The sequence below is a fragment of the Acomys minous genome (assembly GCF_964271855.1).
Source record: "Acomys minous genome assembly, chromosome: 12".
NCBI lineage: Eukaryota > Metazoa > Chordata > Mammalia > Rodentia > Muridae > Acomys > Acomys minous.
In genome coordinates, this window is record NC_140493.1 from 72,153,917 (window position 1) to 72,166,996 (window position 13,080).

Genomic DNA, 13,080 nt, shown 5'->3' on the forward strand with positions numbered 1-13,080 from the left:
GCTGTGCTTCCTAGCAGTCCCTGCATATAGGAATGGCCACTGGAACTTAAGTGGCAACTTTTGAGCAGGGCTTCTAGAATGTTCTTTAAAGGTTTTGCTTCTCCTTGCCTCTTCTGTCCTCTTTCTGTCAACAACATGGACTTGAGGGTTGGTCCTAAGACAAGTATCTGGGGGGGGGGCTGGAGAGATGGCTCAGAGGTTAAGAGCACTGACTGCTCTTCCAGAGGTCCTGAGATCAATTCCCAGCAACCACAAGGTGGCTCACAACCATCTATAATGTGATCTGATCATATTGTATACATAATAAATAAATCTTTAAATAAATAAATAAATAAATACCTAGATTATGGGGGTTTCAACTTATTTAGGGGACCCTGGGAATTATTCTTCTCCTTCAAACCCCCTCTTGTAAGAAGTGAGGTGACCATGACTTTCTCCCAGGGACGTAGAGGAGAAAATGAGCAATGCTCCCACAGAGACAGCGCACTGGCCTACAACCCCCAGCCTTCCCCTGTTTAGCTGTGTGCTCCTGGGAAAGTTGCTTGGCCTCTCTGTAAAATAAGGAGATTATGTCCCACTGCTGGGTCGCTGACAGGACTGAGGAATTAGGGTGGCTTTGTGTGTTTGTGTGTGCTGGGGATGGAACCCAGGCCTCCACATGGGCCAAGCAAGCGCTCTAGCGCTGAGCCACGTTCTAGCCATGACTACATGCTTGAACAGCTCTCTACAGCAGGGTGGGTGAGGCAATTGCTGCGTCTGTCTTTTTCCTGCTTCTCCCCAGACACTCCTGAACTACAGGGAAGCAAAAGATCTGAGTCCATGTCCCCCGTGCTGTCATTGAGAAAGGAGGAAGAGAAAGAGTCTTGCCGTCGCTCAGCTGGCTGGTGGCTCCCATTCATGCAGCCTTGAGTCACAGCTGGTCCTACAGTCAAGGGCAGAAGCTACGCCAGGTGGATCCTGTGTGACCACAGACACTTTAGCGTGTTGGGAGAGGCCAGGGGAGTGTATATTTAGAGGCTCATGGGAGAGAATATGGCACCAGATGGGAGTTGAGATCATAACTCGATCCCATGGCTTCTTGCTGATGACAGTAAGACACAGTCTCCAAGCGACTTTGTGACAACTTCTGGACACGGCCTGGTGAAGGCAGGTAGGCTTCCCCCACATAGAGCAGGAGGATGACCCAATAGACTAGCAAGAGGCTCCACTGGGAAGCTCAGAAGTCAGTGACCCAGTGAGCGCCATGCTGAGCAGAGCAAGCCAGAGAAATGCCTTTCCTGGTTCTCACAGTGCCCCCTGGTGGCTGGGAGGCCTGGGACGGCCACTTGACACAAGCAGAATAGGTCATGTTTTTTTTTGTTGTATGCTGAAAAACAGATAGAGCCTATGTTGGTTTTCAGGGACAGCCTGACAGGTGTGAGCAGAGAAACAAAGCTGAGAGACCTGGTCAGTTGTCCCCACTGTTCCCTCCCCCCAGGCCAGGTCACAGCTTGGGGTGTCAGAGGCTGGATGGTAGAGGGGAAGAAGTCTCCATCCACCTCAGGAAGTGTAGCCCCAGACTCCTACTTTACTCTCTGAGCCACAGGATCTCCATCTGCATGAAGAGTGTGTGTGTGTGTGTGTGTGTGTGTGTGTGTGTGTGTGTGTGTGTATGTGTACACGCATGCAGGCATATGGAGGGGAGGGGAGCCATTTTAAGCAGAGCCAGAATATTTTGCAAAACAGCCACTGGCGAGATGGCACAGCACGGTCAGAGCTGAACACACTGGCATTTCCTTGGCAAGGAGGGAACGGGCCAGCAGAGTCACCCCACCCCAGTACCCTTCCTTGCTTTCAATTTCTATCACAATGTGGTACCAGCTCCCTGAGAGAGGCTGGCAGCTGCGAGGTTGGCTGCTAGCCCACACCGAGCTCCGAGGCAGAAGCAGGCCCACCCTGTCCCAGGGGCAGCCGCTCACCCTGCTCATCCCATTCCTGTCCGTCAGCGCCTCTCGCCTCTCTTTGTATTCTGTAGCTAGAAACGGCTCCCTGACTGGAGAGAACTTCAAAATCTCTTCATTTGGTCGCTGCATAATTCAAACAGCTTGGGTGCCCCGGGTGCTGAGTGTCCCTCTAGCCGTAGTGTCCTTGTTTCCCAGCCTCGCCTGACAGATCACCTTAAAAGGATGAAGATAGCACCAACGGAGGAAGCAAAGCTGGAGGGCTAGCCTGGTGCTCTGGCTCTGCTGATGGGTTAGCCTGGTGCTCTGACTCTGCTGATGGGTTAACCTGGTGCTCTGGCTCTGCTGATGGGTTAGCCTGGTGCTCTGGCTCTGCTGATGGGTTAGCCTGGTGCTCTGGCTCTGCTGATGGGTTAGCCTGGTGCTCTGGCTCTGCTGATGGGTTAGCCTGGTGCTCTGGCTCTGCTGATGGGTTAGCCTGGTGCTCTGGCTCTGCTGATGGAACTCGGGAGCCAGCCAGAGTTCTCTGTCCACAAGACATGCATCTGACTTTACTCAACTGGAAGTGGCCCAAGAAACCCAGCTTCAAGGGCTGACATCCCAGAAGCCAGCAGTACCCCCTCTTGCCTTCCTGTGACTCCTCCCACCCCGGACTCAGAGCAGCCAGGGCCTGTCGAATGACTGCTTGCTCTGTCATCCACTGTCCTTTGAGCGTAATGTGCTATATCTCTACTTTATCTTCACCGTGACCTTCTGAGGTCACCCTACACATGTGGGAACTGAAGGGACTTACCCTGGGTCACACAGATGTCAGAGGTAAGATTTGAACCCAGAACGCTCTAATCTCAGAGCTGACGTGCTTTGTTCAGTGTCCCACCCTAGGACAGAAAAGATATAAGAGGCGGTAAATAGAAATGTCTTCTCAGTCTGGGTGGACTTTATGCAAAGGAAAAGTCAGATACAGGGAGGCCTGCCACTGTCACCTGAGCAGTAAGACATTCTGTGTACAAATAGAAGAAAGTGGTGCGAAAGAAAGCAAGGGTAGGAGTTGCTTAGGCCCTCGTCTGATGGCCATCTCTGCAGCTATCTGGCTGGCAGGCCAACGTGTGTGTGTGTGTGTGTGTGTGTGTGTGTGTGTGTGTGTGTGTCTGTGTCTGTGTGTGTCTATGTTCCTATGTCTGTGTGTGTGTCTGTGTGTATGTGTGTGTTCCAGTATAATCAAGTGGAAATTCAAAAATACATAATATTCTGCAGCATTTCAGCACCTTAGGAACTAAAAATCTACCAGGTGGTTTGAACAATAGAACAAGGGAGAGTAGTAAGCTACTCTTTGAGCATTAAAAGTATCAGGGGCCAAGCATGGTGACGCAGGCTTTGGTCCCAGCACTTGGGAGGCAGAGGCAGGTGGATTGCTGTGAGTTTGAGTCCAGCCTGGTCTACAAAGAGAATCTGGGACAGCCAGAGTAACAAGAGAAACCTTGTCTCCGAAAACCAAAAGGAGGAAGAAGAAGAAAAAGGAGGAGGAGGAGAAAGAGGAAGGAGGAGGAAGAGGAGGAGGAGGAGGAGAAAAGTAAGGGCTGGAGAGATGGCTCCACAGTTAAGAGCACTGGCTGCTCTTTTGGAGGTTTGATTCCAGAACCTACAGGCCTCCAGCTGCTGTGGCCACCAGTGCTAAGTCTAACCAAAGAAGCCACTCTTCTGAACCATGCTGCACTCCTCTCCAGACCTCGCTGAAGGGTCACATAGACCCTGTTTCTCCCAGGATTGGGAAGAAAACAGTTCCTGGCTTTTATCTGCAGACCCTTCCAGTATTTCCTGTCTGCCCTCTGGAGGCTTCTGCATTGGGCTCATCACCAAGTAAGACTGATTGACACCTCCAGGCTCACCATGGGCCCTGGTTTTATCAGTGAAAAAAAAAAATCTCATGTCCCAGGAAACCCCTTAGGTACCAGCAGCCTGGAACGATGGGCCTTCCTAGGGATACAGGAAGAAGATGGGGCAGGCGGAGATGGTAGGTCAGTCTCCCCAAAGGGACTCTGCCTAGGGAGTTCTGATGCTCCTAGAAGTTCCTTAGGAAACCTGTACCCGTTGTCAAACGAGCATCCCTCTGGAGACCAGTTGAGGATGTGAACCAATGCTAAGACACAGGAGCATCACAAGAACAAGACAGCTTAGAATCTAGCGCTGCCTGTGAGTTCTCTCTGTGTCCCAACCCATCCACTGAACAGATGTGAAAGCTGAGCGAGATAGTAAGAAAATAGGCTTTGCAGTCAGGTACCTCAGGACAAAGGGTTGGCTTTGTGATTAAAAAAAAAAGTGTCCCTCCCTAGATGGCACCCCCCACCCCCACCCCACCCCCAGATTGGGGAGCTTCTCCGTCCTTTGCTCAATCCTTCAGCCTTGATCACCTACCTGTCCCAGACACTCCTGGGCAGTTCTTGCTGACTGGAAGTTCTCCCCTCCCCCACCCCCACCCCCACCCCCGACTCAGGCTTGTTCTTCCTCCATTTAACATCCCCAGTACACGGAAGGCCCTATCCCCAGGCCAGCTGTCAAGTCCTCGTCCTGCACGCCGCCTGGGCCTGAGCCTGGTCCTCATATCTCCCTCCCATCTGTAGAAATCCAGGCAGCGGTGAGGCTGCCTGGCCTGTTCCACACAGCTTGATGCTGTTTTTCAGAACATACAGTTCTTCGTTCCTTTTTTTAAAAATTAACTTTATTAATTTGGTTTTTATGGCCGGGCGTGGCGGCACATGCCTTTAATCCCAGCACTCGGGAGGCAGGGGCAGGCGGAGATCGTTGTGAGTTCGAGGCCAGCCTGGTCTACAAAGTGAGTCTAGGACAGCCAAGATAACACAGAGAAGCCCTGTCTCAGAAAACAAACATACAAACAAAATTTGTGTTTGTTTGTTTGTTTTGGGGGGGGGGGTGGTAAGGGGTTTAGGTTTTTATTTGTTTGTTTTTTCAGAAAGGGTCTCAGGTATTCCCTGCTGGTTCTGAACTCTCTGTGTAGCTATAGATGACCTTGAACTTCTAATCCTCCTGCCTCCACCTCCTGACCGCTGGGGTTACAGGCTTGTGTCACCTACTTGGGTAGAGCTTTGTGCTTGTGAGGCAAGCACCCTCCCAGCTGAGCTACGCCCCCAGCTGTCTATCAGTCCGCTCTCTCAAACCTCTACCGTTCCATTCTCACAGCTGCCATAGTAAACAACCACCGACAGAGCAGTTCAAACTCGGGGATTTATTCTCTCAGTTCCAGAGGCTGGAAGTTCAAAGCCCTGAGCCTGCAGGGCCTCTGTCCTGACCTGATGCTGTCGGGCGGGGCCTCCTCGCCTGTGCCCCACTTCTGTGCTTGTAGGCAATTAATTAGTGGTGTGTGTACATTCCCCTAATCTGCCTCTGTCTTTACTGGCCTCTCTTTGTGTGGCTGTATTTCTGCATTGTTTTCCCTCTGTCCATATTTTCTTATACAGCACCAGTTCATAGGTGCCTGGCTACTGTCATCTTGTCTTAGCTTGATAGCATCAACAAATGTCATCCTATTTGGGGTCGATGTGCGTGTAACTTTTGGAGGATGCAATCCAATTCCACTCCAGATGCTGCCAAAACCAGCCCAGCGTGTCGCAGCAGGAAACTGCCCGGCAATTGTCACGCATGCGGATGAAATTATCAGCAACTGTCATGTGTGGGGATGAAACTATTTGTATGTGAGCTATGTGCCCAGGAATCATAGAAGGCCTGCTGCCCCAGGCTCAGGGACAGAGCCCAGATGGAGAGCTGGTTTGCTTTTTTTTTTTCTGAGGCACCAGACTGTCTTGTGCTTTTCCTGGCTGCTCCTTCTGCCCTGCAGCCAGCAGGAGGGAAGGCGGTGCTCAGAGGCAGGAGCCAGGAGAAGCTCTGCTGGCCATGTGTGCACGAGCCCTGGGTGGTCCCAGCATCATCGGCCCGGCATGACACTGTGGCTTTCAGTACCACCCCGGTGACCTCATCCGGGAGGCAGCAATCCAGTCAGCAGCATGCGGATCCTTGGCTACAATGATGGGAAAGATGGGAATGTTTCTCAGAAGAAAGGAAAAGGAGATATAGGAAACGTGGTTCTACCCCCTGTCAGAGCCACAGACCGTGCCCAGTGTGTGGCAGCAACAGCTTTGCCACCTGAGGCCTTCAGAAAAAGCCGGCAGGAGCCCCTGGACCTTCCTGTACTGACTAGGACAGAGTGGCTTTGCAGAAAAAGCTGTCCAGAGTCAACAGCTGAGATTCAAGTGAGCGCTATGTGTCTTTCAGCCCTGGCTATGGGTGTCACTTGCCCTCTTTCTATGCCATGTCACCCTGCCTCTAGAGAAGACAGTGATGAACTCTGGCTGTTGGCTACTCTGGCCTCCCATGGTAGTTTGGATGAGAACGGCTCCCATAGATTTATATATTTGAATATTCGTATATTTGAACGCTTGGTCCTGAGTTGGTGGAACTGTTTTGGAAGGATTGGGAGGTGTGGCCTTCTTGGAGGAGGCGTGCCACTGGAGCTTTGAGGTTTCAAAAACCCACACTGTCTTCCAGTTAGATCTCTCTGTCTTTTGGTTGTATCTCAAAATGGAAGCTCTCAGCTACAGCTTCAGCAGCTCCTGGCTGCCTGCGTCCTGCTGCCATGCTCCCTGCCACAATGGTCATGCAGCCACCCTCTGAAACCATGAGCCCTAATAATCTCTTTCCTCTGTAAGTTGCTTTGGTCACAGTGTCTTATTTTGTTTTTGTTTTTTGTTTTCTGAGGCAGGGTTTCTCTATGTAGCCTTGGCTGTCCTGGACTCGCTCTATAGACCAGGCTGGCCTGGAACTCACAGCGATCTGCCCGCCTCTGCCTCCCAAGTGCTGGGATTAAAGGTGTGTGCCACCATGCCTGGTAGTCATAGTGTCTTATTGCAGCAATTGAAAAGTAACTAAGACACTTGTATTGTCCTTGCTTAGTGCAACAGTTTGAGCAGACACCTCTACTCTGATCTAGCCAAAGGACAGGACATTCTCCACAGTTATGTGGAGAGCAGGGACTAACTCTGACGTGAACTCTGGTGCCCCTTATTTGACCACTTCCCCTTGGTAAGGAGCCCAGGGGCACTCAAAGAAAGAATAGGCAGGCTACCAAGATGAGACCTGATAGCCTGTGATCATAAAGTGGGGGAGGAGATCCCCCTCCATCATGGACCTAGGGGATGGGAACAGAGTGTGTGTGGGAGGGAGGATACAAGTGATGGGATAACAATTGAGTTGTAATCTGAATAAATAAATAAATTAATTAAAAAAGAAAGAAATGAAAAGTAACTAAGACATCTCCTCTCCCACGTCCTGTAGCAGCTCCTCATGGTGTAGACTTAGGAGTTTGCCTTCCCCGGTGTCAGTCTCTGAGGCTTGGACATGTAGTGTTGGATGGAACCTCTGGTCACTGGGACAGCACCTTCCTCTTACTACACTGACTGGTTAAGGAACAGGTTAGTGACCTGAACCAGTGGTAAAGGTACAGCTCACACTGGCTCTAGTAGTCTGGGGCATGAACCTGCAGCTACCATGAGATACGGCCACCAACAGGCAACGTGGTGCCAAACCCATGAAGGAAAGAACCAAGAGACAAGGTTGAATTCAAAACTAGCCGTGTTTGAGGCCAGGTCTCCCCACATTCTGACTTTCAGGCCTAGGAACAGCAAGTTCCCTGTTCAATATGGCCTCATTGAGTTGGGTCTTATGTCCCTTGTAACAAATATATCCAAATAAAACCGCATTGGTAGTGTCCATTTCAGTGGGTGACTGAACAGATTAGGTTATTAGTCTGTGAGGTTTTGGGGGATAGGCATTGTCTTATTCGTGTGTCTGTTGCTGATAGCTGACTCTTCAAGGAGCTCCAGTGTTCATGAAATTAGTAGGTATTGTGTGCACAAGCCCTAAAGCTATTAGGTTTTGGGATTTTTTGGTTTTGGTTTTTTGGGGGAGTTGTTGTTGTTGGTTTGGCTTGGTTTGGTTTGGTTTTTGTTTTTTCGAGACAGGGTTTCTCTGTATAGCCTTGGCTGTCCTGGACTCACTTTGTAGACCAGGCTGGCCTTGAAACTCACAGAGATCCTCCTGCCTCTGCCTCCCAAGTGCTGGGATTAAAGGCATGCACCGCCACCACCTGGCTTAGGTTTTGGTTTTTTGAGCCAGGGGTCTCATGTATCCCAGGCTGGCTTTGAACCACTTATGAAGCAGAGGATGTCACTGAGCTTCCGAGCCTTTGGGCTTCTGGGGTTATAGAGAAGCATCTATATTGTTTATGTATTGCTGGGTACTTATGGCTGGGGAAGGAACCCAAGCCTGCGTGCATACTAGGTAGACACTTTACCAAATGAGCTTCATTCTCAGCTCCATAAAGCTCTTTAAAAACATATTTTAATGTGTGTCTTAAAATGAGCATGCCTGAGGAGGCAGAAGACATCCGATCACCTGGAGGTGGATTTACAGAGAGTTGTGAGGGGCCTGAACTGGGTCCTGGGCAAGAGCAGTAAAAGTTCTTAACTGCCGAGAGCTGTCTCTCCAGCCAGCTAAGGGCCTACCCCCAGCAGGAATGCGAGCACATGCCTTTAATCCCAGCACCCGTAGCCTCCCCAGGCCTCCTGCTCCCAGGACTGTTGAGGTTTCTGTTAAGATGGCAGTTAAGGACACAGTTGCCTCTTCCGGCAGAGCTGTGGACCTAGCCTACACCCCACACCCTTACTCTTGCACTGCCGCCCTGTTTGCCTTCTTTTCTCTTCTCACCAAGGTATTTAGGCTGAGCTGGGACTCACTCTCGAGCCCAGGCGGGTTTTAGACTTGAGATCCTCCTGCCTCCACTTTTCTTTATTTCGTTCGTTTGTTTATTTGTTTTGTTCTTGAGACAGGGTTTCTCTGTGTAGGCCTTTGACTGTCCTGGACTTGCTTTGTAGACCAGACTGGCCTTGAACTCACAGCGATCCTCCTGCCTCTGCCTCCCAGGTACTGGGATTACAGGTGTGTGCCACTTGGCCCACCTGCCTCCAAGTGCTGAAATTACAGGGGCGCACTACCAGTCCTGGCTCCCCCTTGCTTCTAACACTCGCCTCTGAGGAATGTCCACATAGCTAGAAAAGGAAGACGGTCAATACCTGGTTGTCACCTCTGCCAGGAACACTGGGTCCCTGAAGTCCCCGAGCGGCACTGAGCTAAGCCTGCATTGCCCTTTTGAGAAGTCCTCCCTGGCTGGTCTTCCCACCTGGATCCTTGGATAGACGTCTTTCAGGGTCCTTTAGCTGTAGATTGCACAGGCTGCTTTGCAGATCTGTATCCCCACTAGACTGAGCTCTCTAAGGCCACGGGCTGTGAGCTATTTGCCTTAGTGTACCTAGGGCTTGGCAGCTGCTGGTGCTTCTGACGTAGGTCTTTCCAGATTGCTGGCACACACCTGGAATCCCAGCTCTCAGGAACCAGAGGAAGGAGGGTTGTGAACTTGAGGCTAACCTGGACTACATATCAAGACCTTGTCTCAGAACACCAAGGGCCACCCTGTGGCTCTGTGGCAAACTATGCTCTTAGCATGTTGGCTTCTCCATAGGAGGAGGAGAATGGTGGGTCTTTGAAGTACAAATAAAAGAAGGGAGGGAAACAGAGGAAAGAGGAAAGGGAAGGGAGGGAGAAAGGGAGATGTTGTTTTTTAAAAAGTAAATCCCAACCGTTTGATTTTATTAATGAAGACTCAGGAGCCAGATGCTGGAGGGAAACCTGCTAGCCCAGAGAGGCACCCAGTTGATCTTCCTCCTCAACTCATGTCCCAGAGGAAAATAAAAACGCTCAAAGACCAAAGCCAAAAGCTTGCTAGCTAGCTGATAACCCAGGAGAAAAGGCCAAAAATTGAAAAACCAAAGAGCTTACTAGCTGAAAGCTGAAAAAAGCCTCTTTCTTATTTATTTATTTATTTGTTTGTTTGTTTGTTTATTTAGAGACAGGGTCTCTCTGTGTAGCCTTGGCTGTCCTGGACTCACTTTGTAGACCAGGCTGGCCTCAAACTCACAATGATCCACCTGCCTCTGCTTCCCGAGTGCTGGGATTAAAGGCGTGCGCCACCACGCCCAGCTGAAAAGCCTCTTCTTATCCTTCTTAAATACCCCTCAGCTCAAAGTCCCTCCTACTCTTTAATCCCTGTCAGCTGGTTTCTTGTTCCACCTCTTGACCTAGGGCTAACTTTATTAAGTCCTGTGTACAGAAAGCTCTTGGATTAAAGGTGTGTGCTAGGGCTGAGCCACACCAAACAAAAGACAAGGTTTTCCAGTTCACAATCTCAGGGATCACGGTGGGATCAAATATCCTGCCACAGGAAGGAGAAAAGGAAAGAGAGGGAGGAAGGATTACTTGCTTTGTGCCTGCCCCACATTTGCATCCTTCCACTTTAAACACACACCCCTTACATCAGCATTGTGTCAGCCAAGAGGAACCCTGGCTGGGCCAGCCGGGCCTGAGACTCAGCTCAACCCCACCCCTGACCACAGCATCACACACACCCTGTTTCTGCTGTTGGAAATGCTGTTATGAGACAACGCACATGCCTCCCCTCCCCACAATCATACGTGGACTGTTGGATGAGTTCGTGAAGTGAACAGCATTATGCTAAGAAAGAACCAGGCAGGAGATCCGCGCCATCTGTCCTCAGTCCCTGAGGCCTACAGGATGAGCACTGTTTGCACTCCTCTTTAATAACTCCACGGCCTCGTGCTCCATGTAGCCTCAGGATTACAACGTGCACTTTTCTGAGTCTGACATCTTTTGCTTAATGCTAGGACCATGAGAGCCATTCAGCTTAGGAACTAGTCATTGCTGCTATATATAGAAAGACTTAAGCCTTTTCTACACATGACCTCTTTGGGTCTGGGACATTTTTACACAGCCTGGGGTATCTACATGGGGTAGATAAAATGGGTATTAAAACAAAATATTTACTTATAATCAATCTTAAAGAGTTTAATGGCTAGCCCAGAATTGGAGTTTATTAGGATGATTTGTGGGGGGTGGGGGTGGGGTATTTGTTCATTTTTTGTTGTTTTGTTTTTGGGTTTTTTTTTTTTTTGGTCTTGTTTTGTCTGAGACAGGATTTCTCTCCACATCCTGGCTTTCCTAGAACTCCCTATATAGATCATGCTGGCCTTGACCTTAGGAATTTGCTGGCTTGGGTCAGTTGGTTAAGGCTCTTGCTACTAAGGCTAATAACCCCAGTTCATTCTCTGGGGCATGAAAGACTGAAAGAGAGAACCGACTCCTATGCATTCTCCTCTGACTACCTAACGGGGCCCTGGTGTGTACTCACATGCACACACACACACACACACACACACACACATGCGCGCGCGCGCGCGCGCGCGCGCGCATAAATGAAATAAATAAATAAACAATTTATTTATTTAAAACAAATTAAATCCTGGCTGAACATCTGATACACAGGACATAGATCATCTTCATTGTTTCTCATAATTGCTGAGAATTTTTAATTAAATAACTTGATTATTTTAGTGTGCGTGTGTGAATAGTTTGTTCACATGTATGCCTCTATACCAAATACATGCCTGGGAACGGGAGAAAAGGCCCTGGCAGGGCCCATGCAGGACCGTGGTCCATTCTGACCTGCATCCTGGAAGCCTGCTTGGTTCAGGGGTGAAGTATGGATAGAGGCGGAGGGAACAGAGATGTGTAGCCACGCCCTGTGGCTTCATGGAGTGGGGGGGCTGTAAGGGGTGGAGGGGGAAGGACTGGAAGAAACAAGGGGGGGGGCAGTTGGCGGCTGAGGGGGCAGGAAGCTTTGGGGGGATGTGGGAAGAGTTGAAAGAGAAGCCTTGCAAGGGGCGGGGGTGCTTTGTAGGGTTTGCTCTAAATCCCTTGTCGTCACGTCCTCAGAATAGCATGACAACGAACCACAAACTCTGTGGGAAAACCAAAACAAAGCCAAAAACGGACACACATCTTCTCAAGGTTCTGGAGACAGAAGTCTGAAATTTGGTGTGACCTGGACCACAAGACCCCTCAAGTCTTGTCTGCCTTTTCCTGATTCTGATGGCTTCCATATATTCTAGAGACAGGGTGTGCGGGGCAAGTGCTCTGCCACTGAGCTACAGGCAACACACATGTCATTCTCCTGTGTCGATGAAGTCCAGCCTGGCTGCTGGCCTCCTTTGGTGGCTTATGCCTTGGTGTTATAAGACATTTGCCAAACCCCAGTGACTCCCCTGTGTCTTCTCCTAAAGACTTTACAGTTTAGAGCCCTTAGAGTCTGTTTTCTTTTTTCTTTCTTTCTTTCTTTTTTTTTTGTTTTTTTGTTTTTTTGTTTTTGCTTTGTTTTGTTTTTTGAGACAGGGTTTCTCTGTGTAGCTTGGCTCTCCTAGACTTGCTTTGTAAACCAGGCTGGCCTTGAACTCACAGCGATCCGCCTGCCTCTGCCTCCCGAGTGCTGGGATTAAAGGCGTGCGCCACCACGCCCGCCTAGAGTTTGTTTTCTTTTCAACAGTGTCTCAGGCTGGCCTTGAGCTCTATATTCCAGAGGATGACTTTGAATTCCCGATCCTCCAAGAGCTAGAATTACAAGCATGTGCCACAATGCTTACCTCTTTGTTACTGTTGTGTGCCTACCCTACGATTTGCACCTGATAAGCTGAGAAGGGTCCTCAGAGGAATGCATAAGTGACTTATGGTCATGGGATGGAGCTCCTCACATGTGTCTCCTTTCACCCTACCCTGCCCCTGTGGCCTCTTTGGGGCTGTCATCTGAAGTGGGAGTGCTCTGAGAGAGAGACCGCCCCCCACCACCCCACCACCCCCACCCCCCACCCCCCACCCCCCGCCACGGGACTGTAGAGGCAGAGAAACTTTTCAGGCGCAACCCTCAACAGAGCAGGGCAAACCGGAGCAGGAAGCATGTGGTGGTGGCGGCAGCGTCACACCACCACCATCACAGTGATGGGTACCAGATCAGTGGACACAGAGAACAAACCAGAGCTCGACACTGCTAGAAGGAGTGAAAATCGCCGAGTGCTTTGAAAAAGGTAACTAATGCACACGCCTTGCCCGTGACTCAGCAGCTGCATTCCTACAGTAAGCAGCTGGGTGTGTTTAGTCCCAGCACTCAGGA